Source organism: Homalodisca vitripennis, unplaced genomic scaffold (genome assembly GCF_021130785.1).
Source record: "Homalodisca vitripennis isolate AUS2020 unplaced genomic scaffold, UT_GWSS_2.1 ScUCBcl_4883;HRSCAF=11315, whole genome shotgun sequence".
Taxonomy (NCBI): domain Eukaryota; kingdom Metazoa; phylum Arthropoda; class Insecta; order Hemiptera; family Cicadellidae; genus Homalodisca; species Homalodisca vitripennis.
The window spans coordinates 1-22270 of NW_025780995.1; the positions used below are offsets into that span (position 1 = coordinate 1).

The 22270-nt window shown below is 33.2% G+C and overlaps 1 pseudogene; it reads right to left on the bottom strand.

Moving 5' to 3' along the window:
- Positions 1 to 1132: 1132 nt before the first annotated feature.
- LOC124373125 lies at positions 1133 to 21484 on the bottom strand (annotated as a pseudogene).
- Positions 21485 to 22270: the final 786 nt, after the last annotated feature.

Genomic DNA, 22270 nt, shown 5'->3' on the forward strand with positions numbered 1-22270 from the left:
TATTGTTTATCGCGTTGTTCGTGTTACCGGTAAATGTTTAGATTATTCGTTCGTCATGGAAAATGTTGGGGTACTTTGGTATTATACCGACCACACCAGTATGAAGAACGCAAACATAAATTTATAGAAAAAAACATTATAGAACGAAAAAGCAACTCTTCAATTACAAACTTAAAACGATTATTAATTGTTTAATGGGTTTTCCTGTGACGCCCAGAATGCAGCAATATCAAGGATGAGTGAGTGAGCCGCAACTGCCGACCGCCACGAATATTTTAGATTTAGGCAACTAGTCCATGATCTTGTAAAAAACGAATGGTCCCCTCTTCGCTCCTGGGTAAATCCCAAATTCTCATAGTGTCACCCATCACTAATCTATTACACACACAGTAAAACACGAAAGTACAAGAATGCGGTGCACCAGCTGAACGGGCGGCGAGATTCTGTAATCACATAACTACTAGACCGCTCGACTTTGACCTCTGTCTGAGGATGGGGAGGGGTTTGCGATAAGACAATTCCTGTTTTATATTTACAAAATATACTGTGCTATGACAAACTAAGCCACTATTATAGGCCCTACACTACTGGGCGGAAAGTACAAGCCCATTCTAGTGACTCGGAGTAGAAAAACAAAAACAAAAAACAGTTTGTACATAGATTTAGTTTTTCCCATCTAACTTTTTTGTTCTTGTAAATAGAAAAAAAATGCATAGAAAGTAATTTGTTTAGAATAAAATTGTGTATATTCTGTGAATATGACATTATTTTGTAGCTCCAGTAGTTTCAAAGTGACGGACAGTAGAACTTAAAACTTATTTTTTTCTAAAAGAAAATCTTTACACATCTACAATGATATTCATCTGAAAATAAAAATAAGGAACCAAATATCATATTATTCTTATTCTATAGTTCATAAGGAAAACAAAAATATATAATGTTGCTAGGTTATCACTTAGACAATATTTTCTAAAAATAAGTTTAACTGATCACACAGCATTTTACCCGAAAACCGGCCTGCCACTGAGACCACAAATGACCGCCACTTAAAGGGTTAAGAACTGCAAAAAGATATAACACATCACCTCCTCTCCCTACCTTTTATATAAAAAACTTACAGCACACAGCATACCTTGGCAATAGATATGGTCTGTTGTTCCATAGCTTCATGGATGGCCACTCTGTCATCCTCTCGCATCTTGTCGAATTCGTCAATACATACGACTCCACCATCAGCCAACACCATTGCTCCACCCTCCATGACAAAATTGCGCTGCAACACAACACTTAGCGATGAACACAAATGTATAATAGGTATAAAATACAGTAACTATTGATTTGTCCGTTCAGATGGCCCCTCGCACAAGCGTCTTCACAGTAAGTCTGTGAGATAGTTTTAAACTATTTTAAGGCGATCATCATTACTAAAGTTCAAAAATACAATAATTGTGCTCTCTCGGTTCTGATAACATCAGCGTCTTTCCATTGTTCTACCAGTAGTGAATTATGTGGCAGATAATCCAAAAATAAATTCAGGCGATCATCATTACTAAAGTTTAAAAATGCAATAATTGTGCTCTCTCAATTCAGATAACATCAGCGTCTTTCCATTGTTCTACCAGTAGTGAATTATGTGGCAGATAATTTGAAACTAAATTCAAGTGGTCATTATTACTGAATTTAAACTTATTCACTGCTGAAAATGATGCTCTTTGGTATTACGATAGTACTGCGTTTTATTTTGATAGGTGTCCATCGGTGCCAAAGATCAAGTTTGATTACCCGCCATATTACCCATCATCCCTTCATACTTCAGTTCAGCTATTTAGTCACACCATATAATGGTGTCTTAATAATTATCTGTGGGATAGGAAGAAATTACCTTGAAGTGATCTGCATTACTGCAGTTATAAATATAAACAGTGAAAAAGTGCAAAATTGTATTTCAGTTCAGATGGCCCCTCGCACTAGTGTCTTCACTTTGAGAGTCTGTGAGATAATCCTCAAATTATCTTTAGGCGATCATCATTACTGTAATTAGAGGTAGTTGTAAAATTTTGTCAGTTCAGATGGTTATAACGCACTATTGTCTTAACAGTGAGAGTCTGTGAGATAGTCTAAACTATCTTTCGGCGATCTTCATCACTGCAAATAGTGAAAAAGTGTGGAAGTTGTACCGTTCAAATCAGTTCAGATGGCCCCTCACACTAGTGTCTTCACTATGAGAGTCTGACAAGACAGTCTAAACCATCTTTAGGCGATCATCATCACTGCAAATAGTGAAAAAGTGCGGGTTGTTTAATGTTTTGTCAGTTCAGATGGGCTCTCGCACTATTGTCTTCACAGTGAGACTCTGCGAGACAGTCTAAACTATCTCTTTAGGCGATCATCATCACTGCAAATAGTGTAAAAGTGCGGTAGTTTAATGTTTTGTCAGTTCAGATGAGCTCTCGCACTATTGTCTTCACAGTGAGACTCTGCGAGACAGTCTAAACTATCTTTAGGCGATCATCATCACTGCAAATAGTGAAACAGTGCGGAAGTTGTGACGCTCTATCAGTTCAGATGGCCCCCTCACACTAGTGTCTTCACTATGAGAGTCTGAAAGACAGTCTAAACCATCTTTAGGCGATCATCATCACTGCTAAATAGTGAAAAAGTGCGGTTGTTTAATGTTTTGTCAGTTCAGATGGGCTCTCGCACTATTGTCTTCACAGTGAGACTCTGCGAGACAGTCTAAACTATCTTTAGGGCGATCATCATCACTGGCAAATAGTGAAACAGTGCGGAAGTTGTGATGCTCTATCAGTTCAGATGGCCCCCTCGCACTAGTGTCTTCACTATGAGAGTCTGAAAGACAGTCTAAACTATCTTTAGGAGGCGATCATCATCCACTGCAAATAGTGAAACAGTGCGGAAGTTGTGACGCTCTAATCAGTTCAGATGGCCCCTCGCACTAGTGTCTTCACTATGAGAGTCTGAAAGACAGTCTAAACTATCTTTAGGTGATCATCATCACTGCAAATAGTGAAAAAGAGGCGGTAGTTTAATGTTTTGTCAGTTTCAGATGGGCTCTCACACCATTGTCTTCACAGTGAGGCTCTGTGAGACAGTCCTAAAATATCTTCAGGCGATTATCATTACTGCAAATAGTGAAAAGTGCAGTAATTGTAATGTTATGTCAGTTCATATTATATGTTCTAGTGTCCTTCACAGTAGTCTGAGAGATAAGATTGTAACTAACTTGAGGTAACCATCATTACTACAGTCAGAAACCTTTACAACTTAACAATAATAGAGTTGAAATCTAGAATATTTTTATATATACTACATTTAGATAATAATTTAAATATACTACTATTAATTTTATTTTATGATATGTATTTAATAATAAATTATGACTCATTGAACAAGGAATATGGATGAATTATTTTGTTAAGATAGCTACTTGAGCGAGTATTCTCATGTACACAGCAACCTGTTTCTGATATACAATGATTTGTCTCGTTTGTTTACTAATACTCTCGTAATTAAAAACTGCTAAATAAGTCCAGATAATTCCAAAATTATTAATAAATTCAAACCTATTGGACAATTTCAATAATGTAATCACAACATTACTAAATATTTCAATCTAAATGTCTTTTGATGTATTGTAACATGACACAATATATAATATCCTCATCAAATACAAACATTATTAAAATAATATATTGCTACTTCATTGAGACTTAAGTTGTATTATGACAGCTTGTAGAGTAGTTGTTCTTCGTTAAGAGGCTGGCTGTACCAGCCTCTTCTGATTAGACTCCATATGAACAATGTTACACTTCAAACAATTTTATGACTTTATTTTTAATTCTATGTGGGAAGATTTCTATTTTATAGATACGATAAATACAAATCCGAAAATTTCGTTAGTTTTTTCCAACATGTTATCAATTACTCAGAAAAAAATATAAATTGCTTGTTCTTAAATAGCATTTGGATGCATATTAATAACATGTAAAAAAAAAGAAAAACTTCCAAAATTCTACAACCTAAAATAAGGACATGAGAATGTTTGAAGTATAACTTTGTTCTTATAGGGTAAAACTCAAGGATGTTTCACTATACCATCTCAGTTGTACCTATATACCTCGAGTTCTTGTACTGTGTTGAGATCACATTTAAATAGGTTGTAGATGTTTGTGTTTTATTTTGTTGAGTTTGTAAAATAATCCTGCCCTCTTTTGTATTTTCCTTACAATCTCTTGTAAATACTGCAATATATAAGGGATGAAATACTGTATATTTTATGAAGGGTCTTAGCCAAATCTCAAATCCTCCAAATCTTCAACAAAGGTTATGATCTGGTGGATTGATCAATGGCATTCAACATTCAAATCTGCGAAGATCCACCACGTCATTAATTATCAGCTGACCGACAGTACAAAAATTATTGATCGTTATTACATGTTTTTGCCGTACTTTTTTAAAATAATGTTTTGCTTGCAGTTAGTATTTTCTATATTGATGTTTGTGCAGCGGTGCAAGGCTGCTATGTTTATTCACCAGACGGCGACAGTTAATCAGCATTATGCAAATTACTGATTACAAAAACGAAATTTTGTTGCATTTTGTGTATTAAAACGCGTAGATAAGCAACCTAATTAACAAACTATCATACTTTTGTAAATAATATTTTACTTGCACTTAGTGAAGGAAACAGGATTTTTTCGGACATTTGCCATCATTCAGTTGATACAAAAAAAATCAGTAACATTACGTTTAGAGATTTGAAATCTGGTCTCTTCTTTAGGTAAATAACTAACCTAACTCATAATTACAAACTAGGTTAAAATAGAGAAACCATACCAGAGCGTAAGTCAGGAATCACAAACTACTATGTTGTGTGTCAACTTCACTAACTCATGCACTTAGTAAAAAAACTACAAAAACAACACTAATGATTAAAACTGAACTACAGAATACAGGTCACAATAGGTTTGTATTCGCCTACCAACCACCTACAACTGCTGTAAACATGTCATACTATGTATCCTTATTTTACTTAATTTTATTATGATGGTGATTATTATCATAATTATAATTTGAGGGTTGCTCCTAAGAAAGAAATTTAGGTTTTTTGATAAAATAATTAATGCACTTTATTTAAAAATGTAAAGAGACACTCATAAATAATAATGAGGAAGAGTCTGATCTAGATGATTCTTTGGGTCAGTGCCAAAATAAATTTAAGATACTCAGATGGATGTGCTGCACAATGTAAAAAAATAAGAAAAACTAGTATTAACTGATGCTATCATAAGCAAGATTTTGGTATAGAGTGACATTTTTCTACAACTGCCCATGGAAAAAAACCATGTGATGGAGTTGGGGTTCAATGAAGAGACTGATGAAAAAAACAAGCCTACAATGTTCATATTAAGGCCAAATTTTAACCAGCCTTTCCCACTCTATGAATGGGTAGTTTGAAAATTTATTCTGGAATTAATTTTACCTTCTGGAAAAATTTAAAATTAATGTAAAAAATAACTAAAAAAATTAATGAATTTAAAAATGTATTGGAAATTTTCCTAATCTACGTTGAGGACTACCTTTATACAAAATTTTATAAAAATTCTGAGGTGGTCATGTACATCCACTATGTTTGATTTGATACGGAATAACCCTGTTTAATTAAAATATAGCTATTTCTACGAATTCTGCAAATTCCTTTATAATAAAAGTCTTATTCTTTAATTAATTTTTGTACTCACAGATAGTCTGCAAAGGTTTGAGAATGATAGAAATTGGATTGGTGATGATTTTGTTTAAATTATACTTAGGTTAATAAAAGCTATTTTCAAAATTCAAGAATTGGTTTTTATGATTCGGAAACGGATCCAAGATTCAAAACTTTTGGATTTGCCCATCACCATTGAATATAATTATAAAATGCACAATTTATATAAAATAGTTGGTCATGTAGACCTAAAGAAATCTAAGATTATTTGGTTTAATTAACAACTAAATAGAAATGTAAATAGATAAATTTGAACATACTGTTGGCAGGGTCTCTGGTGACAGATGCTGTGAGACCAGCTGCGGAGGAACCCTTGCCTGAAGTATACACTCCCACAGGGGATACTTTCTCTACGAACTTGAGCAGCTGGGACTTGGCAGTGCCAGGGGTCTCCTAATAGCAGCATATTGATATCCCCTCGACGTGTCAAGCCATCAGGCATTCTTTTTACGGGAACCTGCAGTAGATTTTATTAAATCTTAGAACAAGGAAACCAAACGACACTGAAGTATAAGATATTAGTTTATAACCATGAAATTTCATAGCTGTTTACTTTATATCAACATATGTCTATAAATTAGTATAGTGTAAATATTATTATATTGCTGGTCGAGGATATCAGTTTATAGAAATTTTAAAGGCTTTTAAGAAGATGAAAAAATATTAATTAACAACTCACATTTGTGACCATGAAAAGAGAATTTTAAATGATTTTTTTTTAGAAAGTTAATACCTTGCTTATTTTAGGAACATTTTTAAATATTTTTTGCATTAAACAACTGATTTTCTGTGAATATTTCAACATGAAAAATATGATAATAGTGTGAATCATTTCAAATACGAACAAGACTAAATAAGTGTGTGCGCAAAAGGATGTCACAAACTTCTGTGGGTGATAGTATCCATCATTCAAACAAAAAATAGCATATAAACATTAGGTTGAGAAATGTCTCGTTTAGCTGCTAGAAGCCATTTTGAATTTTTATCTAATCTAAATCTAAAAACTAGTGAAGCTCAAGAAACCAAAATTTGGCACATTGTTTTGACTAGACAAGAGAAAAAAACATCCTTTTAATATTAATGAAAAATAACACAAATAATTTCTTGAATTTCTCTCTTATCTATTTAAACCTAGGTGCCAAATTTGGTTTCTTTGTAATAGTTATTATTACAGATAATAACTATTATACAAAATGGCATCTAGTAGCAAAACGAGGACATTTTTCTTCCTATGGTTTACATGACTTTTTTGCCTGAAATGATTATTACTATTTGACACAGAAGTTTGTGACTCCCTTATGTGGACACCCTGTATATACACAAAAGTATCCAACAAAGCAATAACCTCCAAACAAGAGACAGGTGATGGCTTTCTTGATATCAGCTGAACCGAAAGATGCTGGGTGCAATGGACTTGGACAAATCGTTCGTAAATGTCGGGTGACGCTGCTAGTGCGGCGGAACAGATCCTCCTCCTCAGGAGTGACAGCACCCGTTGTGGATTTCCCCGCTCCTCCATCATCCACTTGAATCCCCACCACTCGCATATATGGTGCCCGCACACCCACAATGCTCGACTTTTCCTTGCCACCTCCACCCTCTCTGCCAAAATGGAATAAAACTTACGATACATTCAAAATATTTTTTTCAATATCATCTTGATTGCATAGTTGTCACACAAATCTGTATGTATAGGTAAAATAAATCTGTAATGGGGATTATTCTCAGTTTGTTATATATAAATCGTAAATTAAGAACTTAAAACAAAAAATTTTGAACAACTAATAGCAAACATCCTTTTAAAACAATCAAGTCATAAATATCATTCTAACAAATCAACAACAAATAAAACGGTAGTAGAACAAAACAGGAAAGTATTTTGATATCACCAAGATGAAATGGGTGTCTTTTTTAAGGGTTTTGGGATCATACAATGTGAATAAGAAAGGGTTGGATTAGTTCAGGGATGCTTGTATCAATTTACTATTAATACAGCATTAAATAAAAGGTATTGATACCCAGTCCTTTTTATACTTTAGGTAATTAACTACATAATTAATTTACCAAAACTATATTGTTCAGATATCATTTTGGGTCTATCATTTCCTCACAAAAAAAGCTCATCAACACTGCTCAAATTACACAACATTTCCAATAGTATTAAATTGAGCAAGTTGAAAAAATGATTTAGTAGTAACAAAATGCAACTAAACGTAGATATAGTACAGCACTAACAAAGAAGAAACATTAGGAACAGCTTATCTTGTGTGGGCACAGCCACAAATTAATATCTTTATTTAGCTATTGATATAGTTTTAAATAACAAATTGTAATGGATAAGATAACCTACCTTAGATTTGGATACTTTCTTGATAGAGAATACACCAAGGATAACAACCCTATTGCCTGGAACTACTCTTTCACAGAGATACCTAATGAGACAAAATCAAAGGTAACAGGAAAAGCAAATAAAAATAAGTCTAAATTAAACAAATCACAAAATTAAATAAGAAGTGTAAAAAAACTGAAACTTATAAAAATTCAAATATTAAATAAATTATATCACACTTAAATTATAGAAATGAGTTAGGCTTCCAGCAGATAATATGAAAACTAGTTTTTAATAAACCTAATGCAAACTGGGTCAGCAGTAACAGTACAACTTTATTTAAACCTCATCAATGAGGTTTATCCAAATTAGTTTTATAAAGTGAAAGAAGTCCAACTTTTAAAGAATAAACAAGATTTGTTAAATTTCTAGTGTGAAAATTTGTTTGCAGAATAATGTGTACAATATGTGTATGAATGTTTGTAGCTCTGAGAGCTTGATAATTATAAATTTGGAAGGTGTAAATAACTGGCTTGGGACAGACAACAGCACTGATTTGATGACCACCATGAAAATTTTGCTGGAGCCAAGGAGCAGCTAAACCGACTGAGCAACATTTCGAAACTTCTTCAAAGGAAACAATGACCTTTAAAATGTCCCGCATGATCGTATTTCCAAAAGGCATTGTCAATGTTAACAAAAAAGATTGAGTTTTTTTTTAATGAAACAGTACACTACATTTAATTTTACTTGTTACTTTGTTTTTCTCTACTAATCACTGTTAAACAAAATAATAAATTGAGTCTCTTGTACCGTTATTTTTGTAACAAATAAATTCCTAATTATCTGTAATCTGTTGTTTTTACTGAATTCCTAGTTTACCCGAATTGTAATGTATCTAAAGAAGACCACTAATTTAATCTCAAATATCTATTACCCATCAAAACCAACTCAATGCAAATATCTAACAGCAATCCCATTATAGTAACTGTATCCATTTAACAACATAGCAAATATAATATGTAATGGTCATAATTTTGTCACACAACTATGCCTTGTAAGATATGACTGAATTTGAGCAGTGTCATTTCATGCTCTGATATCCCCTTGCTTGGCAACCAAGAGTTATTTGCTGATTATAGACCACTTATGGTTCTCAATTCATGGTACATCACTGATTCGAAACATGCCATTACAATCTCATTTCCTAAAGTACAAAATCATCATGCAAAGTGATTAATGTCTACAGACATTATTTTCACAATACTATACAATTATATTAAGCAGACTAATGACTCGTTGCATTCTGTCTATCCACTTCATTCTGATTTACTGTAGAACGCAAATGTGCCATACCAATACGACTGTTATCATTATCAGTCTCTTGCTGGTCATCAGTGCGATTAGCGCGTGAGGTAGCTCGCCGCACATTCGATCTACTTCGACGACCTATGTTGGGTCGTTTTCTTCTCGGCATTGTAAGGCAGTGTCTGATATTAATGTTTTCTTGCACTAATAATGTTAACCTATAATGGCGACAGCTTTTTTACCCAAAATTGCATGCAGTAGTCAGTAAACATATGATACTGAGACACTTTGTCATTTGTGTTATTGTTACAGCTGTTAAACTAATTATGGATATATGAACATCAATCAAACGTTTGACAGGTAAGAACAGTCCACCAATACTAAAAGGCACCTTTTACTTTCAACTCTGTCTGTTACAGTTTAATTTTCATTTTGGCTATGGTTGCTAAGTTATATGTTATTGTTTGTTACCCTGAGGAGTCTTATGATTAATATTAAGTAATTAATAACTGAATATAATATATGCATTAGGTGTTATGTGTAAATTGTGGAAAACTATACAAATAATAATCTGAACTACACAAATTGCCAGTTTTTAAATCCATAGCCATTTAAAGTAAGACTACTGCCATTACTTGAGTTACATATAACTAGACATGTTTAATACAATCATATTTACGACAATAAATCTAAAATTAAGCACTGAACTTATATATCATGTTCATAAAAATTAACAAGCAAAACAAAGTACCAGTCATGTCTGACATTAATACTTATTCAAAAGACATAGCTCACCGGTCCACATAAAGCTGGAGATGGCGAGGCATTTCTCCTTGAGGAATAGAGTCATTCAATTCCTGCAGCTTCAACACCTGGAAGTCGACACAGGAACATTTGTCTGGCATGATGAAGTAAGGGTCCAATGGACATTTTGGTCGGCCGGCTTGCTCTCTAAATAGATGGAAAAATTGGTTTTGTGATAAATATTATTTAAACTCATACAAAATTAATTACAATAAATCGTTTTAAAACTAAAATTTGAGGTGATAAATAATTAGATCTCAATGATAGTAACTGACACAAGTGATATTCCAAGACATCTCACAGCCTGATAAGATGTCTGGATGTCCGATGAGACTAAGAATGTTTTTATTTGGAAACCAGTGATTTCGGGTTCTTTACTATAAGAAAAGACCATGTGCACAGATAAAAATTTCTCTTAATGATAAATAATTATGGACGATTGTGAGAATAACATAGACTAATGAGAAAACACAGACATCTCATTGTCACTAAAATGTTTACTTTGTGCAATGAGAAAGAGAGAACTCAGAATATGTGATGGAATTTGTATGGCTACCGTACCGTAGATCTCGGTATTATTCATAATGAATCAACCTCTTTTCCAATGCAACAACTGATGAAATGGCTTTCAATTATAACCGTCTATGACCATCAACATTTTTAGAGTCACTGCCAGGTATGGTCGTCCAATCATACTATATTTTCAAGTTCTATTAAGTAAATATATGAACCTGAATATCACACCTAAGTGGATTTTGTCAAGTTCTAGGATCAATACATCTTTACCAGAAAAAAAACTAATGACATAGGCTACAATACTGGTCTGAACTACATTTTCTTTCTGCTAAGACAAATCTACACAGATGTCTATAAAAACCCAAATTTCAAAATGGGTACTATTTACATAACTTAATTGTTATATATTTGTCACCCTTTTATGGCTGGCAAGTGACTTATTTCAATTGATGCTATCAAAACTAAAAAACTGTCTACACCAACATTGACAGAGGTATCCAGCCAAATGAACAACCCTACAGGCAACAGGATCCCAGGTTAACGGTTTGGATTTCACTCCAAGTGATGACGAGGACTTCAACATCATTGTAGTGGAGGCAGATGTTCACCACCTAAACCCCAACTCCACTTTTAAAACTAGCAGACTAACTGACTGTCTGAAGACTTCATCTGCTCTAAACTGCAAACCACCCCTAAACTCAAAAACATTAGCAGAGGACCAAACTCTAGATGACTTCTTTAGCAGTAATATAGCATTTTATAAAGAACATATGGCTGTAAACTATAACATCATGGCAGATCATAACAAAAAACACAATTTTTTAGAGACAACACACAGGAAAAAAGCAAAACTGAAACATCCGCAGAAACCAAAAACCTTTACAAGAATCTTCATAAACTCCCAACTGAAACTAAAAGTATAAACCCTCTAAAAAAGCTAAAAATACTCCACCAAAATATTGACTCATTAATGAACAAGACAAACCAGCTTGACCACTTACTTCACACCACAAAACCTCATATTGTAGTCTTGACAGAGCATAGTCTAAAAGATTACCAACTTCTACATACCAAACTAAGAGATTACATATTAATTGGGGGGTTTTTCCAGAAAGTTTTCGAGAAAAGGAGGAGTGGCCGTATACGCTCATGAATCACTTGGAAATGTAGTAGAAAGTAAAGACACAACCTCTGAAGAACTGATTTGTGAACAATATGCAGTCAATATTAAAGTGAAGCAGAAAACTGTATACCTTCTTGGCGTCTACAGACCTCCAAGTTCGAACCTTGAAGATGCCCTGAATATAATCTCAAGTACCTTAGACAAAATACCTACATGGAAATGCCCTACCATCATCATGGGAGACATAAATATAGACATGCTGACACAAAACCAAAACAGAAATAAACTAGAAAATATGTTGAGCAGTCATAACATCGAAAGACTAGAGCTACCGCCAACTAGAGTCACCTCAACATCAGCCACATCTATTGACATGGTATGCTCTAACTTAAACTCTAAAGACATCAACGTAGATGTCATCACTACAGGACTGTCGGATCACAAAGCGCAAATCAGCACAATCAACGTCCAACCCCAGAACTTGAGACTCCCATCCTCAACACGTCGACAGTATAATCAGGAAAATCTCAATCAACTAAAAATTATACTGTCAAACGTAACCTGGTGTGACGTTTACAACAAAATAGAAGTTGATCAGGCCTATGACAGCTTTAATAATACTTTGATTTTAGCCTTGAATACAGCATGTCCTACCAAAAAATTAAGGTCAAAGAAAAAAAGAAAATTTGGTGTAGTGATTGATGAGGATACACAAACACTAAAACACAACTACTTACAAGCACTGGACAGAATGCTACTTCATAGTTCAGAAGAAAAATAAAACAGAAACAGCTGCTAGAAAAAGGGAATATGACTTAAAACTGAAGGAAAAGCGAAAAGAAATCACATCGAACTACATTCAAAACTGTGAAAAACAAACAAAGAGCCCTTTGGGAGGTGATCAACTACGAAAGGTGTAAAAATACAAAAGATTTCCATCAACCTTCAACTACTAGTCAAAAATGAACTGATTGAGGAGCCGCTTGAAATTGCTCAACACTTCAATCAACATTTTGTCTCAGTGGCGGAGAAAACTCTTACTGCTGCTGGCCAGATACAACAAAGGCCACAACTAAATGAGCTAGAAACTGACTATATTCCTGACTTGACTTTTCTACCAGTATCAGTCATCGAAGTAACAAACACCATATCTTCTTTTAAATCCAAACCATCCTCTGGAATTGATGAAGTGTCCTCCATACTACTAAAAACACTGTAAGGAAGAAATTGCACCTCCACTTACATTCATCATAAACCTATCTTTCACCCAAGGAATTTTTCCCAAAGCATTAAAACTAGCAAAAGTCTTTCCTAAAATCAAAAAGAATCCGAGCACCTCAATCGATAACTAACCGCCCCCATATCACTCCTATCAACAATATCCAAAGTAATTGAGAAAATTGTCCCTTGTCAGACTCTTGAACCATCTGACAGTAAACAAACATCATCACAAGCCCAGCAACATGGATTCCTCAAAGGCAGATCAACAACTTCTGCCATAATAAATTTCACTGAGCTTGTGCTGAATGAAATGGAGGAAGGAACTGCCATCAGTGCATTTTTCCTGGATTTCAGTAGGGCGTTCGATTGCTTGGAGCATGATCTTATATTAGAAAAGATGAAGAACATGGGGATAAGAGGGATTTCTGGAAAGTGGATGTCAAGTTATCTTAAAGGCAGATCACAAACAGTAGAGATAGCATATACATTAAACAATACAATTTATAAAACTAGATCACCACCACTTTTAATTGACAGAGGTGTTCCCCAAGGCTCAGTTCTTGGACCAATGCTTTTTATTCTGTTAACTAATGACCTCCCAAAATATCTACAAGAGTTCTGCCAAGTCATGATGTATGCATGATGGACACAGCCTTGCTGGTGGCCGAGAAACAAATACCAGAACTTGAAATAATCTTCCTTTGTAGCCCTAGACATGGCAAAGCAAATACTGTCACCAAAACAATCTTATATTAAATGACCGCAAAACCCAACAACTGAACTTAGGAAGAGCAAGTGCAGTAAATACATGGCTTGCCAGATATTGAATTGAAAAATGAAGCTAACTACCTAGGAATCATCATTGAACAACAATCTAACCTGGACTCCACATGTAGACCAACTCTGCAGAAAAGCTCAGCAGTAGCCTATATGTATTAAAAAGAATAACAAAAATGAGCAATCTGGGACACAGCAAAAACTGCGTATTTCTCACTCTTTGAAGCACATCTAAGATATGGATTAGTGGTATGGGGAAACTCTTCCATCGGGAATCTCCAACGGGTACTAATACTTCAAAAGAAAGCTGTGAGAACATTGGCAGGACTAGACCCAAAGGCTACTTGCCGGCAAGCTTTTCAAAATCTTAAAATCTTGACTGTGATATCTCTGTTTGTGACTGAAGTGATCTGCTATGCTGTCTCACAGAACATTACAAGGCTGGGAGAAATGCACCATTACAACACCTGGAACGCCATGAACTATGCTCTGCCAATTCATCGTCTTGCTCTGTACGAGAGGAAGCCAAGCTATGCAGGACCTAAAACTCTTCAAATATTCTTCCAGACCATCTGAAAATAAACAGTGGACAGAAATGCTTCAAGAAGAAACTCCAAGAATGGTTTCCTTTCTACAGAGGACATTTTACTCCCTTGAAGAATTTATAAACTGGAGGAACCATTAATCATAGTGCTTAAAATGGTTTAATCCACTGTTTTCTACATTGCTGACTAATATCCTAAATTATTACCTTTACCTACTTGACGCCAATTCTGTAACTCTATGTACATGAATAAAGAAACTGTCTATTGTCTATTGTCTATTGTCAAATCAAATTGAAGTTCTTGATTACATAAACTACTAACAAGGGACATCTGGAGAAAGATTTACACTAGCATTTTTTTAAAAATTACTAAAGGCTAAGATTGAAATAAAACTATAAACGATTGGACAAAAACAAGTTGAAAAAGTCATTGATATGGTACACTCCTGAGATAACTTTTGTTCAATTACCCAAATTGAAGTATATGTTTTAACTGACTTGAAAATTAAAAATGTCTTGATAGGAGATTCTATAATTGTATTCATGCAGCAGGATCAAATTGAATAAACATTATAAGTGCAGCAATATTGCATTATTTCACCCTAACCTAATTACTGAGTAAATTCACAATTTGTATAATTACGTGTTGCATTTTCTTGGCAAGACATAACCATCCAGTCCGGGCCGAACTGGGAGGTTTGGAACTACTGTCCTGCAGGACCGACATTGGATGGATATCTGGATAGCTTTGGCCCGGATACCCGATGCTGACACAATAATTCCTGGGATCTTGACTAATCGAGAAACTTGCTCTGACTGAAATGAAAGGGTAATACCATTAGAATTATTACTATACAGTTAAAGGAACTGAAGGCATTGGAATTGCTAAACAACAAATATCTTATCATAACAAAAATATGCACACTTATGCAAAAGACCCTAAAATGCCCATTTTTACATTTATTACAAATTTAAAAAATATTCTTAAAGTATGATTTAATGGATATTCGAGCAAAAGGTTTGTTTACCTTCAGACAACCTTTTAAGATATCTAAATGCACAAAAGGAATAGAGAATACCTGGCATTGTTAAATACAATTTTGCACTTTGCTTTGACAGTCCTACAAGTGAAAAATTGTTTTTTCCTTGTAACTATGCAGAGTAAAATTATTTTAATTTTTTTCATAATTATAATATATCTTTTAATTCCAATAATATGTAATATGGATCAATCCTAAAAGTTATGAAGTATTAAAATTAGTTTAAAATATGTTTTTAATTTATTTTAACTCTTTACTTACAAACTTTAAGATAAGGTTAAAGTTGTATACAAAAACTATAGTCACAGCCATTTATTCCTGAAGATATCAAAGAACAGAAAACAAGATTTTGGATCAATCAAAAGGGAATTATGAACATTTAAAGTAGTAATTTTGGGTGATTTGGAAATCAGGCGTAAGATGAAATAACCATAAATAAGGATACATATTTTTTACAAATGTACATGAATTATTACTCCAAGAATGAAAATTATCTTAAATTAAATATGATGTAAAATGTTATGAAATAAGTATATCATAAAATATTTCATACCCCTCATTTACATTTTTAATACTGTACTTACTTATTTTAACAAATTCATATTCTTATTGTTATCCATTTTTTAAGCTATCCGATTAGAAATGCCTTCTAGAATGGTCCAACTTTTTCTATTTATTCTCTCTATAGAGAATGTAGCTGAGGCTAAAAAGTGTTTAAAACATTTTAAAAACTAACCTAACCGGTAAACAAATTGCACCACATCTATAACACATTATTTCAAAAGAAAATTGGTTTTTAAAAGATGAAAACGGTAACACACTCATAACACAAACTCATTGACCTTACCTTGACATTTCGAAGCGATGTAGGAAGTGCAATCTGAGTTCAGTAAAATCTGGATGTCTTCCCACATGTTCTTCACCTTCTGGTCTGGGGGCTGTGATTTCATCAGCAACTTTCTCTAGCTGCTTCCTCAAACTAAAAGGTAAAATTTATTAACCTTTGGGATTAATTAAAATATAATATCATTACTAATAATACAACCTTCATTCTAGATCAACACTTGTTGTGACTGTCACACTGTAATGTATAAATAATCTAAAAAACATCACAGGTAGGCTAAATGTAGTAAAACATATTTGGGGCAACATTTTTTGTTGATGGTCAAGTCATACTCATAATAATGACTTTATTATTCGATCATTTGAGATACACCAAACTTAGCAACAAGTTTAAAAATTAGATAGAGACCGTTATAGCTTATTATTTTTATAGCCGCACACTACATGTAACAGTGAACAAAACATAGCAATACGAAAAGACATGTTTAGCAGGACCAAAATAATATTGAACAAAGTGAGGGCATTTTGTAAATATAATTAAAATGCTATAAATTGACTTGATTGGCGTGTTGTGTTTTATTTTACTTGGACATTTCATGTCCAACATACTTCTCAATTGGTGTCACTCACTTGACTTTACTCAACACAAGAGCCATGTTTCTTTGACTTGCTAACTAACTACATATTTACAATTAAGAGTGTAAGAGATATTTGTAATAGTGAAGAAGGGATGGGGAAAAACCAGTGTTATATTGTTTTTTTGTTTAAAGGTCTTTTTTAGAGATTAAAATTAATAGTGGCAAATGTCCGCCTACTCTTAACTCTTAAAGTACCATAACCACGTGAACAAGGATTGACTTTGCTCTAAACGCCCTTTCATCATTTGAACTTTAAACAAAGAAAACATGTATGTAGATCAATAGATTATGTACTAATATTTAAAACTTAGGGTAATAGCTAAACAATAATACCATGTGTATCTGCAAAATAGCAGCTATTGACAAAAGTAAGATAACTTTGAACAATTATCAATTTTTAAAAATATCTATTTATAAAGTAACTTACTGTAAATAATGTTGTAAATAAAATAACCAAGAAATAAACATTTGAAACTATACAAATGTAGCACTATTCTATAAAGGTTGGAAGTTTGTACATAACTAGAATTTGACAACAAATAACTTTAATCAGACATTTGGAGATTGTATGCATGTTTTAACCTGAGCCTACTTACCACTGGTAAGTGTTCTGTTGGTTGTTTGTACAATTTATCAGCAAGGTTTTCATCAAAACTTGCTAAAATCCTCAATATTTATTTCCTAACCAATACTGACCGAGGTTTATACTGACGTTTCAATGCATCTCTGAAAAGAAACGATATACCTGGTTAAAAATGCATATGTATAAAATTATGGTAAGAACTTTGTATCTATTATCACAAATTAAGTAACATGTACATATTTTGGGACCAACTACCTACATTATTGATTTAGATAGGCCAAGATATAAAAATGTAATTGGCAGTTTATAACCTAACACTATATAAAATATTTAACCATTCTATTCTGTTTCTAGCCAATATTCAACCACCGAGCAAGCAAATTTAGCACAAATATTATGGTAATTTACTTGAACTAAACTATCACTTAGGTATAGGAAGATATTGGGATAAAACCAATGCTTTTGAGGTATCGAATGCGGTGACTCAACTCATGTAAATTACATTAATGTATTCTCACCCCAAAATGTTGCCAATCATATAGGTAAGGTAGATAAAAGAAAAATCAAAGAACTCCTATTACTAACCACAAAAGCAATATTGAATATCTTGCCATCCACTGGCACCAGCCCGTCGTTTTTGAAATTGTGCCAATATTTCACATGTAACGTCTCCACTATTGATAATAGAATTAGTAATTATGAAGCAAATAAAAGAGTAAGGGTAACTTTTATATATCATGCCATTTGGTGGTTTTTAACCCTTCACCGCCAAAAAAGTTGGGGGATAAAGTAAAAGTATTTTTGTTAATTAAAAACCCCGTATTTCAGAAAAAACTTTGATAAAAAATCAAACAACGCTGAGACTTTATTAAGCGGCCTACACTCGTTATTCGATTATTATTATCTAACGATTCGGTATGTTACGCAACTTCGATATTATATAATAATCGTACAACAAGAATAGTTATACATTAACAACATGAATAAAACATTATAACAAAAAAAAAAAACAACTTAATAATGATCACTAAAAAAAACCAACTTTAAACTGGACCCACATGTTAAAGATACTTTACAACACTTAAAGCTTGCCTGGATAGCTGTGAGCAACCGCTTTTGTGAAATAGAAGGAAAGGATTCTTACCCGACAGGCGCACTTCTTGCGGTACAAACGATTACAAAGATAGTGTGCAAGAGAGTCTGCCGGTATTCCACTCCTCAACCTCTATGACCACTCACCAAGAACTTTCAATCTCATAATAATCACCATTTTTAAAAAAATCTAAAAAAATAGATATTACTTGTTGTTTATTGTTAACGGACATTATTATAATACATCAATATGTTAAGTTAAATAAATTGTAATATCTAAATATTTAATTTTATAGAAATAATCTATACATTCTATAAAAACAAACCGAACAAGTAGGTATATAGGACGTTTATTAACGTCTGCCCCCAACAACTTTAAAAAGATGGGACAGTACCCATAAAGGAAGGGTGAATAAGATTTCATTTACAATGTATATTTACTATTGAAAATAAAAACATAGCCTACCTGTAAAAATGGGGAAAAAAATTTGATTTTGAGAAATGCTTAATCCCCAGAGCCTGAGGGTGGTTTATAGATTGATTTAGGTAAGTGGCAAAAGTAAATATTATTCCCATACATTGCACAAATATTGGCATTTTAATTTAGGTTATATCTGAATTAATCCATCAATCTAGGAAACCAGGTGGAATTGGGGTTTCTGGGTGGGGGAAAATAATAAACTAAGGAGAAGTAGGTATGTAAGAGGAGGGGCTTTTGTGATGCTAGTGAGTGATGTTTTTCTGCATATGCCATTCAATGTAAAAGTTAGTGTCATAAGTGCACTTTAAACTATATTGTGTCAGAATGGGCAGAAACAACGTGTGGTTTTCTTTTATTTCGTTAGGAGGCGAATTAAAAATTCTATGTATACTTCTAACAGTAGTGGCCATTGCCCTACTATATAGAATAATATAATTAAGTGTTTGTAAAACTTGCATACAAAATTGCTAATGTCAACAACAAAACACAAAGAATGTTTTCATTTTTGACATGTAGCAAAATTTGACCAATCACGAAACAGGAAAAAAAATAATTTAATAATGAGATGTGCAAATAAGATATGTATTTGCAAACAAGACCGAGAGCACAGAGGAAAAACGACAATCAAAATTCACCATATGCTAGAGGTATCCCTACTCCCCCTTTAGCTTGTTATCGCTCCCCCCATCAAGAAACATCCATTCCCTCATTCCCCTAGATTGATGAACTAATTTGGGATATAAATAATATATAAGATATTTGTGAGTATTTGTAAAGAAGAGAAGTACGCTTTTCTAGAGAGGATGCTTTCAACAATTTCTTGAAAGTGGTTAATCATTGCTACCCAAGAGAAAACATAAATAGTTATGCAAATTTCGTATTTTCTGTTATAAATGTTTATTATTTATAAGATTGTCCCTATATATGATATGTGAATATTAAGTATCGATATTAGCCTATAGTAATCAATTTAAAAACAGAGTCTGTTTATTAGACTCTACCCACTTGTTCTACTAAATTTTATACTATAATAAGCGGGCTACACTTGTTATTCGGTTATTTGTGTTTAATAATTTGATATATTATTCAACTTCAATATGTATATAATCGTATACAATAAAGATTTTTAATAAATTACTGTAAAAAGAATAATCTCGTACATTACAATTTTAAAAACATAAATTTAACACTAACAATACAAAACCAAATATGGCCTAGACTTAGTATCAAAGAAACCTTACAATATTAATAATTGGCCCAGCTTGATATCAATGAGTAACCGCATTTGTGAAATGAAAGAAAGAATTCTCCCCATGGGTCACCAGGGACCAAATCCACACATGATGAAGCAACTTACACAAATCTCGTCACTTGTGAGAAATATCTCACATATTTGTCACCATTTCCAAAGTCTCAAAATACTAGTTAGGCCTACTTTATTATTTATTGCTTACATTAAAATTACTATAACTAATAAGTTGGAATCATGTGCTAGGCTAAGTTAAATAAATTTTAATATCGAATTATTCCTTCGGATAAAAACAACCGAATAACGAGTGTAGGCCGCTTATTAAAGTCTACCCTGGCCTATTTATTTTAGGCTGACAGCTACACAACAACAATTAACACAAGTAGATACTATCTGTACTTGCGGGTATTAGGCACTACTCAAATAATACCATACAAATGATTTTACTTTGAATTAAGTCCCAACAGTAGGCTAAATTTTTTTAAAAAATTTGGAATATTAGTAATTGTAAATAACTGTAATTAAATTGTTTTTTGTGTTTAATAGTTTAGGTATTTCTAACCGATAATTTGATATTCTGATTCTACTTTTGGTGGTGGCCGCTTACTAAACTGCAGCCTTATTTTAAATGAGCCGAGTAATTACCAAGAGGCTAGCTCACCAGTTTTAAAATAATCCAGGGAAAGACAGTTCTATAAAGATAAGTATCTTGCTTGGTCTAGGTCTGCAATTATCTTATGCATAAAATGTTTTTCTATACCTAGGCTAGTGCAGTTTGAAATCAATTCTTTGCAATGAAAATGTACTAAATATTACCTGTATTTGTAGTTGAAATTGCCTTCATGGAATTGACGTAAAAAACTCTTTAAATTTCCTTTTAACTGCCTTTAAATTGACCTGACCAGCGCTTTGCTGTTCATCACCAAAGTTATCAGAGAAAAATAATCCAGCATCGTCGAAACCCTCCATTGTTCGAACAGTTTCTTAAAAAATGCGTTTCACAGAACACCTACTAAAACGAACTAACTTTTTTATGTCGTAAGATATTATAAATAATGCGCACAAAACAATCCCAAACAAATAATTACACTAAAACTAAAAGTTGCTCTTTAACACCACTTCAATAGGTGCAGACAAATAATACAATGGAGTAGTCAAAGACCACGTATATTTCCCGCCATCCTGCAGCAGTTCCTAAAAAGCGGGAAAGTAGGAGACAAAGGCCAAATATACTAACCGGTAGAAGCGGTAACTAGATTGAGTGTAATGTGAGCAAAAATGTGCAACACAACGTAGTCTGGAATGAATAAAGCGTTTATCTAGATTTATCAAGCAGTACATAAATGGATGTCAAATAAGAAAGCTGCGAGTTATTTGTACTTTGAATGTAATGTGATCTTTAATATAATCTCGTACTACTTGGAGTAGCCACTGTAATAATGGACCTTCATCTAAATTGTTTTGGAAAGTATTAATCTGGGTAACACATTTCACTGGCAAGAACTTAATTTTTATTATTAACACATTGAAACATTACTGCCTCTTTAAAGTTACTGACTAGCCCTTTCAGCCCAAAAAGTACTTTTCTTCATTTCCATCCTTATGTTCAAGACAGTTTCCACCCTTAGTGAAGTATTTTATGTGGAATATGACAGTAATCTTAGACGTGTTATTTAGGCATGTGTATGTTTGAGATGTTATCTAGAAGGTATCAGAATGATATTTTTTTCGTGTTTCATAGATAATCTAGTGTCATTTTTATGACAATAGATCTTCGGACACTAAAGGTTTTAGCTTCACTAGGTGTTATTACTTAAACAAATATCGTGTTACTCCTTACACGATCTGTTTCATTTCTTATTGTCTATGATTTTCTTATGTACAAATACACTTAAATGTGCGCATATATTCAGTATTATTTTAAATATAATTGG